General features: G+C 38.6%; 1 protein-coding gene and 1 long non-coding RNA gene across 2 annotated transcripts in view; one reads left to right on the plus strand and one right to left on the minus strand.

Annotated features, from left to right (window-relative positions):
- HECW1 (HECT, C2 and WW domain containing E3 ubiquitin protein ligase 1) overlaps window positions 1-21,798 on the plus strand; it is a 583,340-nt gene that overhangs the window by 385,826 nt on the left and 175,716 nt on the right.
- LOC118497138 lies at window positions 15,064-21,416 on the minus strand. The gene is made up of 2 exons (XR_004899680.1): window positions 21,377-21,416; window positions 15,064-15,228 (listed from the first exon to the last, which is right to left on the minus strand). It is a non-coding gene; the product is annotated as an uncharacterized LOC118497138 (long non-coding RNA).

The raw sequence follows: 21,798 nt of genomic DNA on the forward strand, positions 1-21,798 counted from the left end.
CACCCCTATGATTCAGATGTTGGAGCACTCAAACTTGTCCCAGAGTTTCCTAAGCCCCTCATGTTTTTGAATTCTTGTTTCTTCATTCTGTTCTGGTTGGATGTTTATTTATTTCTTTAGTTACAAATCATTGATTTGAGTCCTGGCTTCCCTCCCTTCACTATTGGTTCCCTTTATATTTCCCTTTATTTCATTTTGGGGATCCTTCATTTTTTCCTTCATTTTGTGACTGAGCACAATCAATTGATTGTGCTCAGGATGCTCACAGGATGTTCTGTGAGCACCCTGATTACCAGTGTTTTCAACTCTGCTTCATGTAAGTTATCTATCTCCTCTTTGCTAGCTCTTTTTCTGGAGTTTTGGTCTGTTCTTTCATTTGAGCTATATTTCTTTGTCTTTGCAGATCTGTTATACAGACATGCTGTAAGGGGACTGAACCCTAAGTATTGCCAAGGCAGGGCAACAGTCTTTGTGTTGTCATGTTGTCTGTGGGAGACAGGTCAGAGAAGGAACAATGCTACTAGCTCACTCAGCTCTAGCTGCACTTTCCAAAGAACTGTCCTGTGAGACTGGGAGTTTCTCCCACCTTTGTGATCCCCACAGTATTTTACAGCTAGTAGGAATTTTGAGTCTTTAGTTTCCCAGTCAGCCAGCCCCTCCTCACCTGCACAGCCTGCTGTCTTTCTGTGGGTCCTCTCCACCTGCCTGGCTGCCTATCTCCTCCCCTCCTACCAGTCTGAATGAATATTTCTTTAACTCCTTAGTTGTCAGAGTTCCATGCAGTTTTATATTTTGGCAGATCTGGTTGTTTATTGTTTTTTTTTAATTGGTTGTTATCCTTCTTTTGGTTGTGTGAGGTAGTGAAGCATTTCTACCTACACCTCCATCTTGGCCAGGACTCTCATAAGTGAGAAATTCTTAGAAGGTTCTTAAGGAGATCCATTTTCTTTTTCCTCAGGCCCAGATCACCATCACCATTTCTGTGCAGAGCCCGCCCTCCACACAGCCACACCTAAATCTTTTTTAGCATGATGAACTCTACTGGCCTCACCTTGAGCACTCCCCTCAAATACAATAGCAGACCCTAAGGATGTGTCAGCTGGCCTTGGTGGACCATGAGACTTTTTGCTGAGTGAACTCAGAATGAAACTGGTGCCAAGTCTGATTTTCTATCAAACTGGTGAATATCACTTATCCCTAACTGGTAACTCACAGAGAACCTATCTTATACAACTAATGCACTGCCAGAGGCTCTTTCAGTGAATGAGACTAATAGATAACCAGAAGGTGAATGCAAATCTTGGGGTACCTTGGGCCTTTTGCTGACCTTCCCCCAGACTCAGTGCTAGTGGAAGCCACCCTTGGTAGACAGCTTGGCCCTTCCCACACACAGCCAGTTCCAACAAAGGCAGACACAAAGTGTGAATTGCTTTGTAGATACAAACAAGTAGCCCAGGGCCAATCATAGGCAGTGTCTGACATTGACTTACACAACAGTGCCTCCCAGGGTTCCCCGGAACCAGCACACCAAGTAGCAGACATCAGAACATGACATATTTAACTCCAAAAACTGCAAACACAAAGAGAGATCTCAATGGTAACCAGACCTTTCAGGGGCTAATTCCACCTTGTAAAGTCAGCCCCCACACATCAGCTCATTAAATATTGTTGGAGTCAGCCATCAAGGTAGCCAGCCTAATGTTCAAGGCCAGCCATGAATGTGCAAATAACAATCAAGGCTCAACTACAACAGGAAGACTCCTGGAGCACCTAAATTGGTTGATCAGGGAGACTATGCCACTGAGTCTCACAGAAAACCTATAACAGAAGGCCAAACTACCGACACTTAAAGACACAACAAATGTACACAATACATAGAAAAAGAAACAAAGAAGCAGCCAAAATGGGGAAACAAAGACACATGCCCCAAATAAAAGAAGAAGAGAGATCCCCCCGAAAGGACTAAGTGAAATGGAGGCAGGCAACCTACCAGATATAGAGCTTAAACAATGATTATAAAAATGCTCCAGGAACTTAAGGGTAGAATGGTTGAGTGCAGTGATAACTTAAACAAAAATATAGCAAGCAAAAATAAGGACACAGATACCTGGCTAATATGGCTCAGTGGTTGAACTCCAGCCTGCAAACCAAAGGTTCACCAGGTTCAATTCTCAGTCAAGACAAATGCCTGGGCTGTGGGCCAGGTCCCCAGTAGGGGGTGTGAGAGAGACCACCACTTATTAATGTTTCTCTCCCTCTCTCTCTCCCTTCCCCTCTGTCTAAAAATAAATAAATAAAATATTTTTAAAAAGAAGGACATAGAAAAATTTTTAATGAACTAAAGAATACATAGGGACTCAAAAACAGATTAAATAAAGCAGATAATTTAATCAGCTATTTAGAAGACAAGGTAGTGGGAAACACCCAATTAGAGAACAAAAATAAATTTTTAGTAAGTATAGTATATGGGACCTTTCAGACAACATCAAGAATAATAACACTGCCATCATAGGGGTATCAAAAAGAGAGAATGGAGAGGAAGGGATTGAGAACATCTCTAAGAAACAATAACTGGAAACATTATTAACCTGGTAAAGGGAAAAGGCACACTAGTCCTGTAAGTGCAGAAAGTCCCAAAGAATATGAACTCAAAGAGGCCCATACCAAGACACATAATTACATTTTCAAAAGTTAAAGACAAAGAGAGAAACTTAAAAACAGCAAGTGAAAGACATTTAGTTACCTACAAAGGAGCTCACATAAGATAGCTAATTTCTAAACAGAAAAATTTTAGGCCAGAAAAAACTGGCACAAAACATTCAAAGAGATAAAAGCCCAGAAGAGCTATTATTTAAACTAAAAGTGAAATTAAAAAGCTTCAAAGACAAGAAAAAGCTTAAGATGTTAATTACCACCAAAACAGTATTTCAATAAATATTAAAGGGACTTCCTCCAAAAAAAAGAAAATATTAGGAACATAATTATAAATAATTGAATGGCAGTGGGAAGATGGTTGCAAGGTAGGTGGGAGTGGAGCCAACTTCCCCCTGCACACAGGTGGAACACCTACCTGATCTTTTTAGGAACAGAGTAAACAGCCAATGGAATCCAAGCTTACATGAAGTTTGGAGGTCAAAATTGTAGAGGACGTTGAAAAACAGATGGTAAAGAGACTGCATTGGGACAGTAAGGTCCCTGGGTCCAGCACAGAGACAAGTGCTGCTGCAGCCCCCAGCCTAGCACCTGCCACAGGATCTTTGGAAGAGAGTAAGGGAGAGAGCCAAGAGCTCCCTCCCCTGCTAAACAGAGAGGACAGAGTAGCACCAGGATGGACCTGGATGCCTGAAGTGGTTGAGGGAATAAAGATGAAGTGGGTGATGCACAGGGGCAATGTCCAACTGTTGGAACTGTGCACACTGGCTGGGTCATTACCAGAGAAAGTGGGGAGCCAGGTGACACCTGGAGAAGGGTGAAGAGCTAGGCTATGATGAACCCTAACCTGGATAGTCTCTGGTCTGGTTGGAAAGTTGGGCTGTGTGACAGCCCAGATGCTTGTTAAGAGTGGCAGACTTGAACAGAATTTTATTCAAAAAAAGAATCAGTCACTGTTCAGGAAACTCTCCAGCAGCAGCCACCCCAGCCATAGCCTTGCAGCCACAACAAAGGTGAAGGCCGTGCCCCTACCACCACCACAACTGCTGCTGCGTTCCTAACTCCCCACCCCAACCATGGCTACAACCCCCAACTCACTGTCACAGCACATCCCCATCCCCAGGCAGCTTGGCTGGCTTGCTAAGAAGATGGAAGGAGCACCCCCAGCTGAGGGCAGCGGCAGGGCACAGGGAGTTAGCAGTCCTCAGAAAGACTTAATTCAGTGGGGAAGCTGAATTACCCTGAAGAGACTTTGAGAGTGCCTAGTGCCTAGGACAGCAAAGAGGGAGGTGGTGATGTGTTAGTTGCCCCTAATTAGTGTACCACAAGGGAGGCAAAACTGCTGGACTGAAGGCAACAGCCTAGCATAGACAGGCAATGGGAGCCCGGCAGTGCTCTGAGGACCTAGGGTGGAGGCTGAAACTGTGAAGATTACAGTCCAGACCTGGCCCCCATCCTCACAAAACCATAGAAAGGGAGAAAAGGGAAGCTCAGCACCCCTCAGCCTACAGCACTGAGGAACCTAGTGGAAGTTTTTTGGTGGGTTGAAAGTCAGCAGGAGGCTTTTCTTTTACCCAAGTTAGACAGTAAGACCTACAGTTGTGAAAGGTCCAGAGACAGACCCAAAGGAGGAACACAAGGCTAACCTCAACAACTGAGAAACCAAGGCAAGTTTCACTTTACTATTACAGAGAACTTGCATGTTATTGTTTATTTGTATTATTATTATTATTATTTTCCATTATTTTACTTCTTTTATTTCATTAGTATTTTTTTATTTTTCTTCTTTGTTTAGTTTTCTTCATTTCATTTGTTTGTTTAATTGCATTGTTTGACTGACTTTCCTTGTTCTCTCTTTCATAGTGTATTTTAATTTTCCTTCTTTCACTTCACTTGTGTTCCAATAGCCTGCTACACTAGGTCGTGTACTTCCTATTCTTGTTATTCAGAGCATAAAGTTTTGCCACATTATTGTTGTTCCAGTATTATTGTAAGTAATTATTGTTCCATATAATGGTAAATACTATACAGCACCTCAATCTTAGCACATTTCACTATCTTCCAGAGCTTTATTACTGTTGTGGTTAACTCTATTCTCTCACACCTATACTTATTTTCTATCCTTTACTCTCATTATATCTCATAATCTGAAATCCCACCAGCACTCTGTTTTCTGGATTCAGCTCACAATCCTTTCCCCCCTCTAAGAAGAGTCTTATCTGTTTTCCACCCTTTATAAAAAGTGGCTATTTGGATGAAATACCATGGTTAACACTATACTTATCCAAACAATCTCCTATCTCTTCTCTGTGTTGGTACTTTAAATACCATAGGATATACTCCCGCTGTGTTAATCCATTTTGCCTTCATCCTCCAAATGATCACATAAAAAAGTAGGTGGGAGCTGTGAACACTAATATACTTGCTGGAAGAGAGAACCCACCAAAAAAGGATCCACCAACAAAGGAAGATGGCAGAGGAGTGAGTGGAAGCCACACTAAACTTTACCAAGGACCAATCGGGAATTACAACTAAGAGGTGGAGAAATTACCAAGAAGAAACAACTGAACCATAGTGAGAGAGAAGCTTCATAACCTCTAACAGACAGAAGAATCAGTTTCAACACAACCTGTCTGCACCTGCACAATAGCATACAAGGCCTGGTGGGTAGAGTGGCCCTCAGTCAAACAGCTGGAGGGAAGGACCCACCGAAGAATGACCCAACAACAATCAAAACCAAATTAAATCCAGAGACCAACCATAAACAGCATCCCAAGAGTAGCAAGTTCAGAAGATCAAGGAGACTGCACCACTGTATCTCACAGGTCTCCTATCATAGAAGTTCATACCAAAAAACAGGGAATCAGAACAGATCAATTTAATAAGCAGAGGCTAACAAGAAAAGACTCACAAACAGTGGGAAGACAAAGAGACAAACCCCAAACAATGGAAAGGAGAAAGCCTAAGAAAGAATGCTAAGTGAAATAGAGGCAAGTCAACAATCAGATATTGAATTCAAAGCAATGGTTATAAGGAAGCTCAAAGAGCTCACTGAGAATTACCAAAAACTTACAGGGAAACTATGATGACCTCACTGAACACTATATAAACATGAAAAAGGAAATAGAAACTATCAACAACAGCCAAGAGGAAAATGAGAATACAATTTCTGAATGAAAAACACAGTAGAAGGGTTGAGGGCTGAGTAGAGGACTGAGCCAGCAAGCTAACTCCCAGGAAGAGCCAGAACAGTTAAAAGAATCAGAAAGAATTAAGAGGTGTTAACGGCAATGTAGCACAATATGAACATAATAATATTGTATAATAGGGATACTAGAAGAGAAGAAGTGCAAGGGTAGAAAACCTGTTTGAAATGTAATGATGAAAAACTTCATTACTTGATGAGAGAAAAAGCCACACAAATTCAGGAAACAGAGTCCCAATCAAGAGGAACCCAAAGAGACCCACTCCAAGACACATCATAATTAAAATGGCAAAATCCAAAATGGAGAGGGGATCTAAAAAGCAGCAAGGGAGAAATAGGAAGTAAAATACAAGGCAGACCTGATAAGCAAGCAAGCTGTTTCTCAATGGAAACACGACAAGGCAGAAGAAATGGCAAGAAATGTTCCACATAATGAAAAATAAGACCTGCAACTAAGACTACTCTATCCAGCAAGGGTCTCAATTAAAATGGAAGGTGAAATAAGGCGTTTCCCAGAAAAAGAAGGCTCCACAATACACCTGCACCAAACAGCACTGCAAGAGATGCTGAATGAAGGACTTGTTTTCAGGAAAGGAAGAAAACAATGACAGAAGAACACAGGTATGAAGAAGTAAAATGGCAATGAATAAATACCTATCAATAATAATTTTAAATGTAAGTGGTTTAAATGCTCCAATCATAAGACATCGAGTAGCTGAAAGGATAAAAAATCATGCCCCACACATATGCTGCCTACAAGAGACCCACATCAGAAAAAAAAGAGCTACACAGATTGAAAGTGAAGGGTTGGAAAAAAATATTCCAAGAAAATAGACAGGAAAAAAAAAGCCTGAGTAGCAATACTCGTATCAGACAAAATACACTTCAAAAGAAGGACCATAAAAAGAGAACCAAAAGGACACTTCATAATACTCAAGGGAAGAATCCATCAAGAAAACATAAACATTATAAACATATATGTACCCAATATAGGAGTACCCAAATACATAAGGAAAATCTTGGAGGACTTCAAGAAAGATATTGAGTGCAACACAATTATAGTAGGGTATTTAACACCCCACTGTTGAAAATGGACAGATCTTCCAAACAAAATATCAAGAAATATATTGAAGCATTGAGCAATGTCTTAGATCAAATGGACTTAAGCAATTATGTTTATTATATATAAACTTTCATCCCGAAGAAGCAAAATACACACTCTTTTCAATGCATGTGAAACATTTTCAAGATAGACCACATGATAGGACACAAAATGAGCATCAAAAATTCAAGAACATTGAAATCATAACCAGCATTTTCCCCAACCAAACAGAATGAAACTAGAAACCAACCTCAAGGAAAAAACTCAGAAATGATAAAATTCATGGAGATTGAATTGTGTGCTATTATACAATGAATGGTTCAAGAATGAGATCAAGGAAGTAATGAAAAACTTTCTGGAAACAAATGAAAATGAACTCACAATAGTCCAAAACTTATGGGACACAATGAAGGCCATCCTGAGAGGGAAGTTTATAGTGATACAAGCCTACCTAAAAAAGATAGAAACATTTCAAACAAACAACCTAATCCTACACCTATAAGAACTGACAGAACAACAAAAAAGAAAACCCAGAGCAAGTAGAAGGAAGGCAAGAACCAAGATCAGAGCAGAATTAAATGTCATAGAGAGTAAAAGAATAATTCTAAGAATCAATAAATCCAGGAGCTGGTTCTTTGAAAAAATAAACAAAATTGAAATTCTTTAAGCAGACTCATGCGGAAAAAGACAGGACCCAAATAAACACAATCAGAAATGAAAGAGGAGAGATTACAAGTGATACTACAGAAGTACAAAGTAAGAAATTACTACAAAGAACTCTGTGCCTAGAAATTTGAAAGCTTAGGGGAAATGAACAGATTTCTAGAAAAATATAATCTTCCAGCACTTCATGAAGTAGCAGAAAGACTGCACAGACCAGTAACATCTGACAAAATTGAAGCGGTAATCAAAAAACTCCCGGCACACAAAAGCCCTGGACCAGATGGTTTCACAGGAGAATTTAAAAAGCATTTAAGAAAGAGCCAACCCCTATCCTTCACATACTGTTCCAAAAAAATCCAAGAAGAAGGAAGACTCCCAAATTATATTTATGAAGCCAGCATCATCCCTATCCCAAAACCAGATAAAAACACAACAAAGAAAGCTACAGGACAATATCATTGATGAACACAGATTATAAAACCCTCAACCAAATATTGGCAAACCACATCAAGCAATATATTAAAAGGATCATACACCATGATCAAGTGGGATTCATCCAGGGATTCAAGGATGGTACAATATTAAAAAAATCAATAAACATAATACATAACATAAACAAAAAAGAAAGACAAAAATCACATGATCATATCAATAGATGCAGAAAAAACATTTGATAAGGTATAGCACCCATTTATGTTAAGATCACTTAGCAAAATGGGCATAGAAGGAGCATTCAATACCATAAAGGCCATATATGAGATATCTACAACCAACATAATACTCAGTGGGCAAAAAGTAAAGTCTTTCCCACTAAGATCAGGAACAAGACAAGGATGTCCACTTTCACCACTTCCATTCAACATAGTGTAGGGAATCCTAACCCCAGCAATCACACAAGAAAAAAAAGGCATCCAAATTAAAAAGGAAGAAGTAAAGCTGTCATTGTTTGCAGATGGCATGATAGAGTACGTGGAAAATCCTATAGACTCCACCAAAAAACTGCTCGACTTAATAAATGAATTTGGCAAAACAGCAGGATATAAAGTCAATATTCAGAAATCAAAGGCATTTTTGTACACCAACAATGAAATATCAAAAAGAGAAATCAGAAAATAATCCCATTTGATACAGCAACAAGAAAAATAAGTTACTTAAGAATAAACGTAACTAAGAGGTAAAAGAGCTGTACTCAGAAAACTACATAACATTGAAGAAAGAAGTTAAGGAAGATACAAACAAATGGAAACATATGCCGTGTTCATGGATTGGAAGAATTAACATCATCAAGATGCCCATACTACCCAAAGCAATTTATAGATTCAATGCAATCTTTATTAAAGTGACAATGACATATATCACAGATACAGAACAAACAATTCAAAAATTTATATGGAACCCTAAATGACCAAGAATAGCCATTGCAATTTTGAGAAAGAATGAAGTACGAAGGAATACAATACTTGAAATGAAACTGTATTACAAGGCCACTGTAATCAAAACAGCCTGGTACTGGCATAAGAACAGACACTTAGATCAGTGGAATGTAGTAGAAAGCCCATAAATAAACCTAAGTCTTTATGGTCAATTAACATTTGATAAAGTGGGCAGGAGCATAAAATTAAATCGAAATAGCCTCTTCAACAAATGGTGTTGGGAAATCTGGACAGCTACCTGCAAAGAAAAGAAACTTGACCACCAACTTATACCGTATACAAAAATAAATTCAAGATGGTAAAAGACTTAAATGTAAGTACAGATACCATAAAGCCCTAGAGGACAAGATAGGCCAGAAACTTCAGATATTCCACACAGTAATAATTTCACTGATATGTCCCCTAGAGCAAGGGACATAAAGGAAGGAAAAAACAAATAGGACTTCATCAAAATAAATAGCTTCAGCATAGCTAAAGGAAACAACAGCAATTCGTTATAAGTTTTCAAAGAAGCAACTCCTTAGTTCATTAATCCCTTGAATGTTCTTTTAGTCTCTGTGTTACTTAATTCTGCTCGGATCTTGATTATTTCCTTCCTTCTACTCAGTCTAGGCTTGGTTTGTTGCTGTTCTTCTAGTTCTTGTAGATATATGGTTAGGTTGTTTATTTGAAACTTTTCTATCTTTTTTAGGTAGGCCTATATTGCTATGAACTTCCCTCTCAGGACTGCCTTTGCTGTGTCCCATAGGTTTTTGTCTGTTTGTTCATTTTCATTCCCAGTCTAGTGCACATGCCTTGGTTGCTGGCCAGCTCCCCAGTAGGGGTCATGTGAGAGGCAACCACACATTGATGTTTCTCTGCCTCTCTCTTTACCTCCCTTCCCCTCTCTGAAAATAAATAAATAAACTCTTAAAAAAAGAACTATCCTCTTAAAAATAATAGATGTATCAATCAGTGGAATAAAGAGCCCAGACATGAAACCAAGCCTATATTATATGTATAATTAATGTGTGACAAAGGGGCGAGAACAGTCTATGCAGGAAAATTAGACAGATACATGTAAAAAATGAAACTAGACCACCTCATTACAGCAATACAAACAAGCATAAATTCAGAATGGATTAAAAACTTAACTGTGAGGTTGATAACCATAAATCTCTCAAATTAAAGTGTTGGCAGTAAAATCTCTGGCATTTGTTTTAACAATATTTTTTTGTGATGTATCTTTATAGGCAAGGGAAAAAATTAATGGGACCACATCAAACTAAAAAAATCATTTTATTGTTTTTCAATTACAGTTATCTGCATTTACCCCCCACGACTTCACCCCACAAGGACCATCCCCACCTCCCTCCCTTGCTTCCACCCTCCCTTGGTTTTGTCCATGTGTCCTTTATAGTTGTTCCTGAAAACCCTCCCACCCTTCCCCTCATTATCCCCTCCCACCGCCCCTCTGGTTACTATCAAATTGTTCTTGATTTCAATGTCTCTGCTTATATTTTGCTTGCTTGTTTGTTTTGTTGATTAGGTTCCACTTATGGGTGAGATCATATGGTATTTGTCCCTCACCACATGGCTTATTTCACTTAGAAAAACGCTCTCCAGTTCCATCCATGCTGTTGCAAAGGGTATGAACTCCTTCTTTCTTTCTGCTATGTAGTATTCCATTGTGTAAGTGCACCATAGTTTTTTGATCCGTTCATTTACTGATGAGCACTTAGGTTGCTTCCAGCACTTAGCTATTGCAAATTGTGCTGCTATGAACATTGGGGTGCATAGGTTCTTTTGGTTTGGTGTTTCAGGGTTCTTAAGATATAATCCTAGCAGTGGAATTGCTGGGTCAAAAGGCAGATCAATTTTTAGTTTTCTGAGGAGATTCCATACTGTTTTCCACAGTAGCTGCACCAGTCTGCATTCCCACCAACAGTTCACTAGGGTTCCCTTTTCTCCACATCTTCTCCAACACTTGTTGTTTATTGATTTGTTTATGATTGCCATTCTGATCAGCATGAATGGATATCTCATTGTGGTTTTACTTTGCATCTTTCTGATGGCTATCAATGCTGACCATCTCTTCATATGTCTCTGGGCCCTGTATATGGCTTCCTCTGAGAAGTGTCTCTTCAGGCCCTTTGACAATTTTTTTTTGGGGGGGCGGGTTGTTTGTCCTCCTGGTGTGCAATCATGTGTGCTCTGTATATATTTTGGAGATCAAATCCTTGTCCGTGGTATCCTTTGCAAATATATTTCCCCTTATGTTTGGATTTCTTTTCATTTTGTGAAGATTTTTATTTTTATCAAGTTCCATTTGTTTATTTTTCCTTTATGTCTCTTGCTCCAGGGCATATATCAGTGAAAATATTGCTGTGTGGATATCTGAGTTTTCCTGCTTGTATTCTCCTCTAGGCCTTTTGTGGTATCATAGTTTATATTTAAGTCTTTTATCCATCTGTGTTCTTTTTGTATTTTGTATAAGTTGTTGGCCTAATTTTATTTTTTGCATGTAACTGTCCATATCTCCCAACACCATTTGTTGAAGAGGCTCATGTAACTCCAATTTAAGCTTCTCTCTCTTTTGTCAAATATTAATTGGTCATAGAGACTTGGGTTTATTTCTGGGCTCTCTATTTTGTTCCATTGTCTATGTGTCTGCTCTTATGCCAGTTCAAGACTCTTTTGATTACAGTGGCCTTGTAATACAGTTTGATATTAGGTATTGTGATCCCTCCTACATTGTTATTCTTTCTTAATATTGCTTAGTTATTTATGGTTCCATGTAAATCTTTGAAATGTTTTTTTTCTGTATCTGTGAAATATATCACTGGTATTTTAATAGGAATTGTGTTGAATCTATAAATTACTTTGGGTAGATTGGACATTTTGATGGTGTTCTTATACTACATGAATAGTGTACATGCTTCCATTTCTTTATGTCTTCCTTAATTTCTTTCTTCAGTGTTGTGAAGTTTCTGAGTATAGGTCTTTTACCTCCTTGTTTAGCTTTATTCCTAGGTAACTTCTTTTTGCTAGAGCAAATGGGATTATTTTTCCTCATATCTGTTTACAATATTTCATTGTAGGTGTACAAATATACCTTCCATTTCTAATGTTTATTTTGTGTCATGGTCTTTTGCCAAATTCACTTATTTGGACTCTTGGTTTTTTTGGTGGAATCTATAGTATTTCTTTCTATGGACACTATCATGTCATCTGTAAACAGTGACAGTTTTATTTCCTCCTTTTAAATTTGGATGCCTTTTATTTCTTCTCATCTAATCACTGTGACTAGGAGTTCCAATACTATGTTGAACACAAGAGGTGAAGACAGGCATCCTTGTCTTGTTCCTGAACTTTTAGGAAAGCTTTTAGTTTTTGCTCATTGATATGATGTTGGCTGTAGGCTTTTCATATATAGCATTTATTAGGCTGAGGTATGCCCCCTCTACTCTTATTTTGCTGAGTGTATTTATCATAAACTGGTGCTGTATCTTATCGAATGCTTTTTCACATCTATTCATATGATCATGTGATTTTTGTCTTTCTTTTGTTTATGGGATGTATTATGTTTATTGATTTGTGAATATTATACCATTCTTGATCTCATTGATCAAGGTGTATGAATCTCCTTGATCATGGTGTATGATTTTTTTAATGTATTGCTGGATGCAGTTTGCCAATATTTTATTGAAGATTTTAACATCTCTGTTCATTAGCAAATATTGGCCTGTAGTGTCTTTTTTTGTGTCTTTATCTGGTTTTGGTATTAGGAGGATCCAGGATTCATTAAAAGAGTTTCAGAGTTTTTTCTCCTCTTGAAATTTTTGAAATAGTCTATGAAGGATAGTGGGTAGCTCTTTCTGAATGTTTTGTAAAATTTTGCTTTGAGACCATCCAGACCACAGCTTTTGTGTGCTGGAAGTTTTTTGATTACTGCTTTGATTTTGTCAGTTGTCACCAATCTGTTCAGCATTTCTGCTGCTTCTTCATTAACTTTGGGAAGATTATATTTTTCTAGAAATTTGTCTATTTCACCCAGGTTTTCAACGTTTTTGGCACATAGTTGTTTGTAGTAATTTCTTACAATCCTTTTTATTTCTTTGGTATCAGTTGTAATGTCTCACTTTCATCTCTGATTTTATTAATTTTGGTCATCTCTTTTTTTTCTTAACAATTTGCTAAAGGCTTATCGATTTTGTTTATCTTTTCAAACAATCAGCACCTGGAGTGGTTGATTTTTTTGAATTATTGTTTTAGTTTCTATGACATTTAATTCTGCTCTGGCCTTGGTTTTTTCCTTCCTTCAACTCACTCTGTGCTTTTCTGTTTTTCCTCCAGTTCTCGTAGATGTAGGCTTAGGTTGCTATTTCAAAGGTTTCTATCTTTTTTAAGTACACCTGTGTTGGTTGAACTTCCCTATTAGGACTGCCTTCCTTGTGTCCCTTGGTTTTGGACTGTTGTTTGTTCATGTTCATTTGTATCCAGAAACTTTTTTATTTCTTCCTTGATCTCATTATTAACCCATATATTGTTTAATAGTGTGCTCTTCTATCTCCATGAATTTGAATATTCTTTAGTTTTTACCCTGAGGTTGGTTTCCAGTTTCAAGACCTTGTGGTGCAAGAAAATGCTTGATAAAAATTTATTTTTATTGATCTTCTGTGACATGTTTTGTGTCTTGTCATGTGTTCACTCTTTGAAAATATTCCAAGTGCATTTGAAAATAATGTTTATTTTTCTTCATTGAGTGAAAGGGTCTATATATTTCAGTTAAGTCCATTTGATCAAATGCATCATTTAGTTCCACCATAATCTTGATATTTTGTTTGGAAGATTTATCCATTTTTTGACAGTGGGGTGTTAAATCCAGTAGCATAAGTGTTTTTCTGTCTATATCTTCCTTAAAGTCTTCCAATATTTTCCATTTACATTTGGGTGTTTTTCTGTTGGGTGCATATATAATATTTATGTCTTCTTGATGGGTTTTTCTCTTGGGTATTACAAAGTGTCCTTCAATATCTTTTTAGGGACCTTTGTTTTGAAGTCTATTTTGTCTAATATATGTATTGCTAAACTGGCTTGTTTTTCTGTCCATTTACTTGAAATATTTTTCTCCAAACCTTCACTTTCAATATGTGTATGTCTTTGTTCCTGAAATGGGTCTCTTGTAAGGTGCATATGCAAGGGTCATGTTTTCTTATCCCTTCAGCTCCTCTATGTCTTTTGATTAGAGCAGTGAATAATCCATTTATATTTAATATTATTATTTATAGGTGCTTATTCATTGCATTTTAATTCCCTTGTGTTTGTGTTCCTCTCTCACTCTTTTTATTCCTTTTCTTAAAGCAGTCCCTTTTAGCACATCTTGCTCTTCTTGATTGGTGGAGGTGTATTCTTTGAGCCTTCTTTTGTCTGGGAAACTCCTTATTTTGCCATTTTAATTGGGAGCCTCGTTGAATAGAGTAATCTTGGTTGCAGGCTTTTGCTTTCCATTACCTGGAATATTTCTTACCATTCCTCTGTGGCTTTTAGTCTTTCTGTTGAGAAGTAAGTTGCTAGCTTTATTAGGGCTCCCTTGAATGTTACTTACTATTTCTCCCATGCTGCCTTTAAGATGTTCTCTTTGTCTTGGAATTTTGCTATTTTAATTATGATGTGTCTTGACCTGGGCCTCTTGGGTTACTTTTGATTGAGACCCTCTGTTCTTGCTGGATTTGTGTGACTTTTTCTCTCATCAAATTAGGGAACTTTTGCATCATTTCTTTTTCAGGCAGGTCTTCTATTCCTTGCTTGTCTTCTCCTTATGTTACCTTCATTACACAGATATTATTATGTTTCATGTTGTACTGCAGTATCCTTAACCCCTGTTTGTTCTTTTTGAGTCTTTTTTCATTTTCTTGCTGTTTCATGGAGTTTTTGTTTTTCTTCCAGCTTGCTGATTTGATCCTCTGCCTTGTCTAGCCTGCTTTTGATTCCTTCTACTGTGTTCTTCAATTCAGAAATTGTATTCCCATTTCCTCTTGGCTCTTCTTGATAGTTTCTATGTCCTTTATCATGTTGATCTAGTTTGCAGCAAGTTCCTCACAGTTTCCCTGTAATTTTTGGTAATTCTCAGTGAGTTCATTGAGCTTCCTTATAACCATTGCTTTGAATTCAATATCTGATAGTTGGCTTGCCTCTCTAGTTAATTTAACATTCTTTCTAAGGCTTCTTCTTTTCCTTTCATTTGAGGATTGTTTCTTTGTTTTCTATTGTTTGTGAGACTCTTCTTATCTATCTCTCCTTCTTAAATTGACATATTTTGACCCCCTGTGTTTGTGGTTTGAACTTCTATGTTAGGAGACCTGTGAGATTCAGTGGTCCAGTCTGCTTGATCTCCTGAACTTCTTGCTCTCGAGATGCCCTTTATGCTATTTATGTTGGCTTTCTGGATGTGATTGCATTTTGATTGTTATTGGATTATTCTTTGGTGGGTCCTTCCTTCTAGCTGTTTGACTGAGGGTCACCCTGCCCACAATATCTTTTATTCTATTCTGGAGGTGATGCCAGAATAAAACCACAAAACCCAGGGAACAAACTCACACCTGCCAAAATTAAGTTCCTCCACAATCCCACTATCACCAGCAAATGAGCCAGTAATAAGGGTGTAAAGACATTAAGACTATTATTAGAAAGGAGAGTGATAAACAATAGTATAAATTCTAGTGACATAATATACACAAACTTGATGGACAAGAAATGAATGTTAAAAAGCTATTCAGGAAAGAAAATATTACTCATCAAGAAGAAGGCAACAGCAGATTTCATCTTGGTAACCTCTAGTATTTACCAGTTTTTTCTTTCTGGGTCTGCCCCTGGTGATGTCACATGTTCACTACATCTGAATTTAGGCAGCCTGCCCTGAGACTGCCAAGTATGTACTATCTGTGGCTGTGTCCTTCAGTTGTTAATTTAGTCACTCTGCACTCAGCAGTTAAGCTTAAGCCTTATAAGGCAAGACAGAATCCCTCCTGGTATTGGGGCTATTGTTTCCCCTCAGGCTACTGCTGCTCAGAGGGGAGTGGTCTGCCTGAGCAGGATAGCTGCTGCTGTATGAGTGATGACTCAGCTCTGGGATCCCAGCATCTACTCTCTCAGTTCTCTCTCCAAAGCTTCTATCCCCAGTCTCTCCTCAGGCATCTCTAGCCCACTCTGATCCTTCCTTTGCCAGAGCCCTGGGTAGGTGGCTACAAATGAAAATTTGTGCATTGCCCCTTTAAACAGCTCTTTGTGTATCCAGCCATCAGTCTCTGGCAGAGAACAACCCTCTGATTTTCACTACCTGTTGTCATCTGTGTACTTTTCAGGCTCTGGTGCTCTAGGCTGGGGATCTCAGCTTAGAGTTTAAACCCCATTCTTCTCATGAGGTACCATCCAGCTGCTTAACTATCCCTCTGGAACTGCCACCTGTGGGAGCCTAGCCAGTTCTCTTGAGTATACACCACAGCCCTTACCAGTCAGTTAATGTTGAAGCTGATTCTTCTGTCTGTCTGAGGTTTTAAGGCTTCTCTCTCACTATTGTTTAGTTGTTTGTTACAGATGATCTCTCCAGAATTTAGTTGTAATTCCAGATTGGTTCTGGGAGGAGGTTAGTGTGGCTTCCATTCACTCTTCCATCATCTTGCTTCTCCCTTCTAGTCTATTTTTTTATTTGAGATATTGTTCTTCATGTCTTCCTGGTTCTGGTTTATAGTTTCTACTTCTTTTTTCTTGCTGTCATAGTTACTTCTCAGTTCCTTGTAGTTGTCAGTGAGTTATCCCTAAGCCATCTTATAACCTTTTTTAAAAAAAAAAATTATGTCTCTGATATATTGCTTTTCTCCATGTTATTTGTCTCTTTTCTAGGTATTTTTTCATTCATTTAGGTTGGGGGTTCTTTATTTGTCTCCCCAATTTAATTGGCTCTTTTTGCTTATTTCTATGGTTCCTGATGTTCTGCTTTTCCAGCTGTCTTCATAGGGTGGACTTCTGTGGTAGGAGTTCTGGGGCCTCTGTGGTACAGCTTCTTTGATATCCTTGTCTGGATACTCTAGGTTTGCCCTTTCTTCCATTTGTTTGGGCTCTTTTATTGTACTCATGCTTTGCTTGTTGATGGCTTCTTCTTTGGTGTGTTCTCCCCTCCAGCTGGCTGACTGGCTGTCATTACTCCTGCCTTGTCTTATATGTGGTTGTACATGTGTTATTTAACAAAGCTATATTATCAGACAACCAAAATTATGCCAACAAAAAGAACCCCCTGCCACATCAGCAATATTAACTGCAATTGAGCAAAGATTAATAAAGGTTCAGAGAGATTAAGAATATTGTAAGATAGGACAAAGGGAATATGAGATGACTAAAAAGGAGAAATGTGATTGATTGGCAAGAGGGATGAGAATTGATAAAAATATGGATAGAACTGAGGCTAAGAAAGGGAGAAAGCAAAATTTAAAATGTAAGTAAAACATAGAAGGGTAATGGCAAAACTGGAGTAAGAATAGGGAAGAGTGTACTATAAGGTTCGAAATAAAATTGAAAAGGTATTGGTTAATGACACATAGAAGGGCAATTCTAGAAAAACCAGTGCAGCGTCAATAGAAATCACAGCTGATGACATTTAATAAAGGTGGAAAGGGAATGAGAATATTCTATAAGAGAGAAAAGTTAATATGAGATGTCTACAGTAAAAAAGTTATTTTGATAAGATGAAGGAGGCAAACTAATACGAGTAAGGAATAAAGTCCAGGCTAAAAGAAGGCAAAATGATTCAAATAAAATTCCTCCCTTAGTTGACCAGTGGCAGGGAGAAGCAAAATGGAGTAAGACAGCAGGAGTATCTCTTATGGGATTTAAAGTACAAACAAATAGTGAACAAATAGAGTTCCATTGGAAAAGTACAGCAATAACCATGGTATTTTGCCCAATTAGCCACAATCTACAAAGGTGTAAAGGAAATAAGACTATCAGAAGACTGGAAAAGAATGTGAGCTGACTTAAGAAAGAAGAATGCTTATGCAAGATTAGATGGAGGAGAAGTAGTAAGAGTAAGGAATAGGAACAGTTGTAGTGTGAGAGAAAATAAAGTCTACAACAGTCAGAACAGTCAGGAAGATGGCAAAATGGAGTAAGATGAAGGAAGAATGCTGTGTTGGATTTGGAATAACAATAATATGAAAAATACATATAATCTGAATAAGAAGAATGAAAAATAAAAGACCAAGAGCAGTAAGTTGATTGGAATACTAGTGAAGTGAAAGAAGGAATATTAAAATGTTATATGAAATGAAGCAAAAAAAAAAAAAGAAGGAAAAAGCCTGCAAGTTCTGATGAAGAATAAGGTGAAATTCATCTCAGCTGTTGGTGTTAGCCTTCTGACTTCTTTCAGGATGCATCTCTAGTTTTCACTCAGCTCAAGGTCCCAGGGTGGGTTATCCAGCTTCTGGAAACACTGCCTGTATCTCCTTCTCCTTACTCTAGAGGGAGCTTCTGTTACAATTGAGAAGGTGAGGTCTCTGTGTCTCCCCTGGGAGGCTCTGATCCACCTTGTGGGAAAATTGTGGGTGTGTGCTCCTGCCCCTACATCTCCCATCTTAATCTGCCCCAGTTTATTTAAATAGCTGTCTATTTTATTGTGGGGCAGGGAGCAATCTGTGTAAAAGTGTCAGCTCTCTCTTGCTTGGTGTAGTCTTCAGCTCTGTGTGTGAGCCAAGTCTGGGCAGCACACTGAATCTCCCTTGTTGCACCCTTTCTTAACTTCCTGTTTTGATGGCTTCAGTGAAATAGGGCCCTTGAATGTAGTGTACTTTGCCTCCCTTTGGGAAGTTCAAAATGGGCCTTTTTAGGTATTAGTCTTGCTGTCTTACTCTTGCAGAATGCCTCCCCACAAAGGCTGTTAAGCCTGCCTAACCCATTTTGCAGATCTTCCCAGCTCCTGACTGAGATGGGGTACTGGCTTCAATCTTCCTTTCCTGGAGGTTCTGCCAAGGCAGGGGGCCCACTCTGGTCTTACTTAGTCTCAGGTGCACAGTTCCAGCCCACTGTCCTGACAGCATGCTGTGGCCCACATTCTGCATTATGTGACACTGCACAGGTCTGAGCCAAGAAACCACCTCACTTTGCACACTTTGATCAAATCACCCAGGTATACTGGTTGGGAGAAGATCATTTCACAAACTTCCTTCCTTGTTGGCTGAGCAGCTGTGTGCATAGGGTCCATGCCCAGCATGCCTCAGATCTCTTTTTGAAAAAAAATTGTCTATGGGTGTTAGTGCTGTAACTCTGAGCCTCTGCTGTCTTTCCACAAACTACAACTCTCTGGCAAGTTGATTCCATCTTGATTTTAATTTGCATCTCGCTGATAGCTAGCAATACTGAACATCTTTTCATGTGTCTCTGGATCCTCTGTATGTCCTTCTTGGAGAAGTGTCTGTTCAAGTCCTTTGCTCATTTTTTAATTGGGTTGCTTGTCTTCTTAGAGTGGAGTCGTGTAAGTTCTTTATTTTGGAGATTAAACCTTTGTCTGAGGTATCATTGGCAAATGTTTTCCCATACAGTTGGTTCTCTTTTTATTTTAATACTGGTTTTTGTGTTTTTTGTGGCAACATGGATGGAACTGGAGAGCATTTTTCTAAGTGAAATAAGCCATGTGGTGAGGGACAAATACCATATAATCTCACCTTTAACAGGAACCTAAACGACAAAACAAACAAATGAACAAGCAAAATATAACCAAAGACACTGAAATAGAGAACAGGCTGACAGTGACCAGAGGGGAGAGGGGAGCGAATTTCAGGGCAAAAGGGGAAGGGTTTACGGGAACAAGTACAAATGACACATGGACCAAAACTGGCGGGGGGGGGGGAGGAGTGGAAATAGGAGGGAGGTGGGGAGAACTGGGAGTTGGGCTGGGATGAGAGTAAAAGACAGAAAACTGTACTTGAACAATTAAAAAAAAGGATTCCATCTCAGTCATAGCCAGCCACAGCCCTCCTCTTCTTCCAGCTTTAGGAGCAGCCATAACTCACCCCCACCCCTGCCCACTCTCTGGCACAGCCCCAGCTGGTGACCAGTGTCCAAGCTTGGGTGTGCTGCCTGCTGCATGCATGTGTGCAGCCTGTTTCTCCCCAGCAACTCTGTGCATTCAGGTCACTCCTGGCATGAGCCTGTGGATTCCACACTCTGGGAGAAGAGGGAGTCCCTGGGCTGCTATCCCTGAACAGATTCTCCTTGGTTGTTTTCCCCACAGCAGCTACTCTTTCTGGTGCCATGCCCCAGGACTTTCCCCATCTGCCTATAACACCTGCATTACCACCCATTTTGAAGCATCCTCTGCACACGTTGCCTTCCAAAATTCATACCAGCTAAGATTCTGTTAGCTGTTCACTTGGTTTTTTGGAAGATGGCTAAGTTTCCCAATTGGGTGCACAAGCAAGTGGGTTCAGCTCCCACCTACTTTGCCACCATCTTCTGATCCAAAATTATTGATATTTTAAGCCAATTTTACTTCTATAATCTTATCATAAACATGTATTTTGAAATAACACTGAGGTTTTTTATTACATATATAAAAACACTGAGGTTTTTATTATAAATTGAAATATAAATAAACTACGTATACTTTTCTCAAGGGACCAAGGGAGTTGACCCCTCCCCTTTTTCAACATGCTAACACTTGTCATTTGTTGATTTACTAATCATAGACATTCTCAAAGGTGTGAGGTGATACAGCTCATTGTGGTTTTAAATTCTATTACTTAGATAATTAGTGATGTTGACTGTGTTTTCATATGTTATTAATTTATATGTCCTCTGTGGAGAAGTGTTTATTCAAATCCTTTGCCCATTTTTAATTGGATTGTTTGATGTTAAGATGAATAAGTTGTTTTTAATTTTTGGATATTAACCCCTTATCAGGTGTATCATGTGAAATATGCCTCATTCAGTGGGTTGTCTTTTTATTTTTTTGATTTCTCATTTTTCTTTTTCTATTTTTGTTCAAATATACTTGTGTCCATTTTCACCCCTACTACTCTCCCTCTGCCCCACCGACCTACGCCTCCCACACTCAATCCTACCTGCCCTTTAGCTTTGTCCATGGGTTTTCATCCAGCTTGTTTGTGATTCCATCTGGTGTGTGTGTGTGTTTTCTGAAATTATATTTTTCATTTCTTCCTTGTTTTTGTTTATAGTTTATATTTCCTTTTTCATATTGTTGTAGTTCTTACTCAGTTCCTTGTAGTTGTTTGTGAGTTCCTTAAGCATCTTTATAACCATTATTTTTAATTCTATATCTGGTAGCTTGCTTACCTCCATTTCATTTATCTCTTTTAGTGGGAAGTCCTCCATTTTTTTTTATTGCAAGTCCTTTTTTTGTCTCCCCATTTTAGGTGACTCTTTTTGTTTCTTTCTGCACTTCCTGAAGTTCTGCTTTGTTTTCTGTCTTTGTAGCATCAACTTCTATGGTAGGAAATCCATGGGATTCAGTAGTGTAGTCTCTTTGATCTTCTTATCTGGATGCTCTAGTATTACCCTTTCTCTTGTTTGTTTTTTATTGTACTTGGGTTTTTACCTTTTGGTGATTCCTTTGTTGTTGTTCCCTGTTGAGCAGGTATATTGCTGTTCACAACTTCAAGCAAATCTTTTATGTGATGAGCAGCATTGGGAAGGCAAAATGGATTTAAGACAGAAGTAGAGTATTCTATGGGACGTAAAATACCAACAAGTAGAAA

This window comes from Phyllostomus discolor, chromosome 10, assembly GCF_004126475.2.
Source record: "Phyllostomus discolor isolate MPI-MPIP mPhyDis1 chromosome 10, mPhyDis1.pri.v3, whole genome shotgun sequence".
Taxonomy (NCBI): domain Eukaryota; kingdom Metazoa; phylum Chordata; class Mammalia; order Chiroptera; family Phyllostomidae; genus Phyllostomus; species Phyllostomus discolor.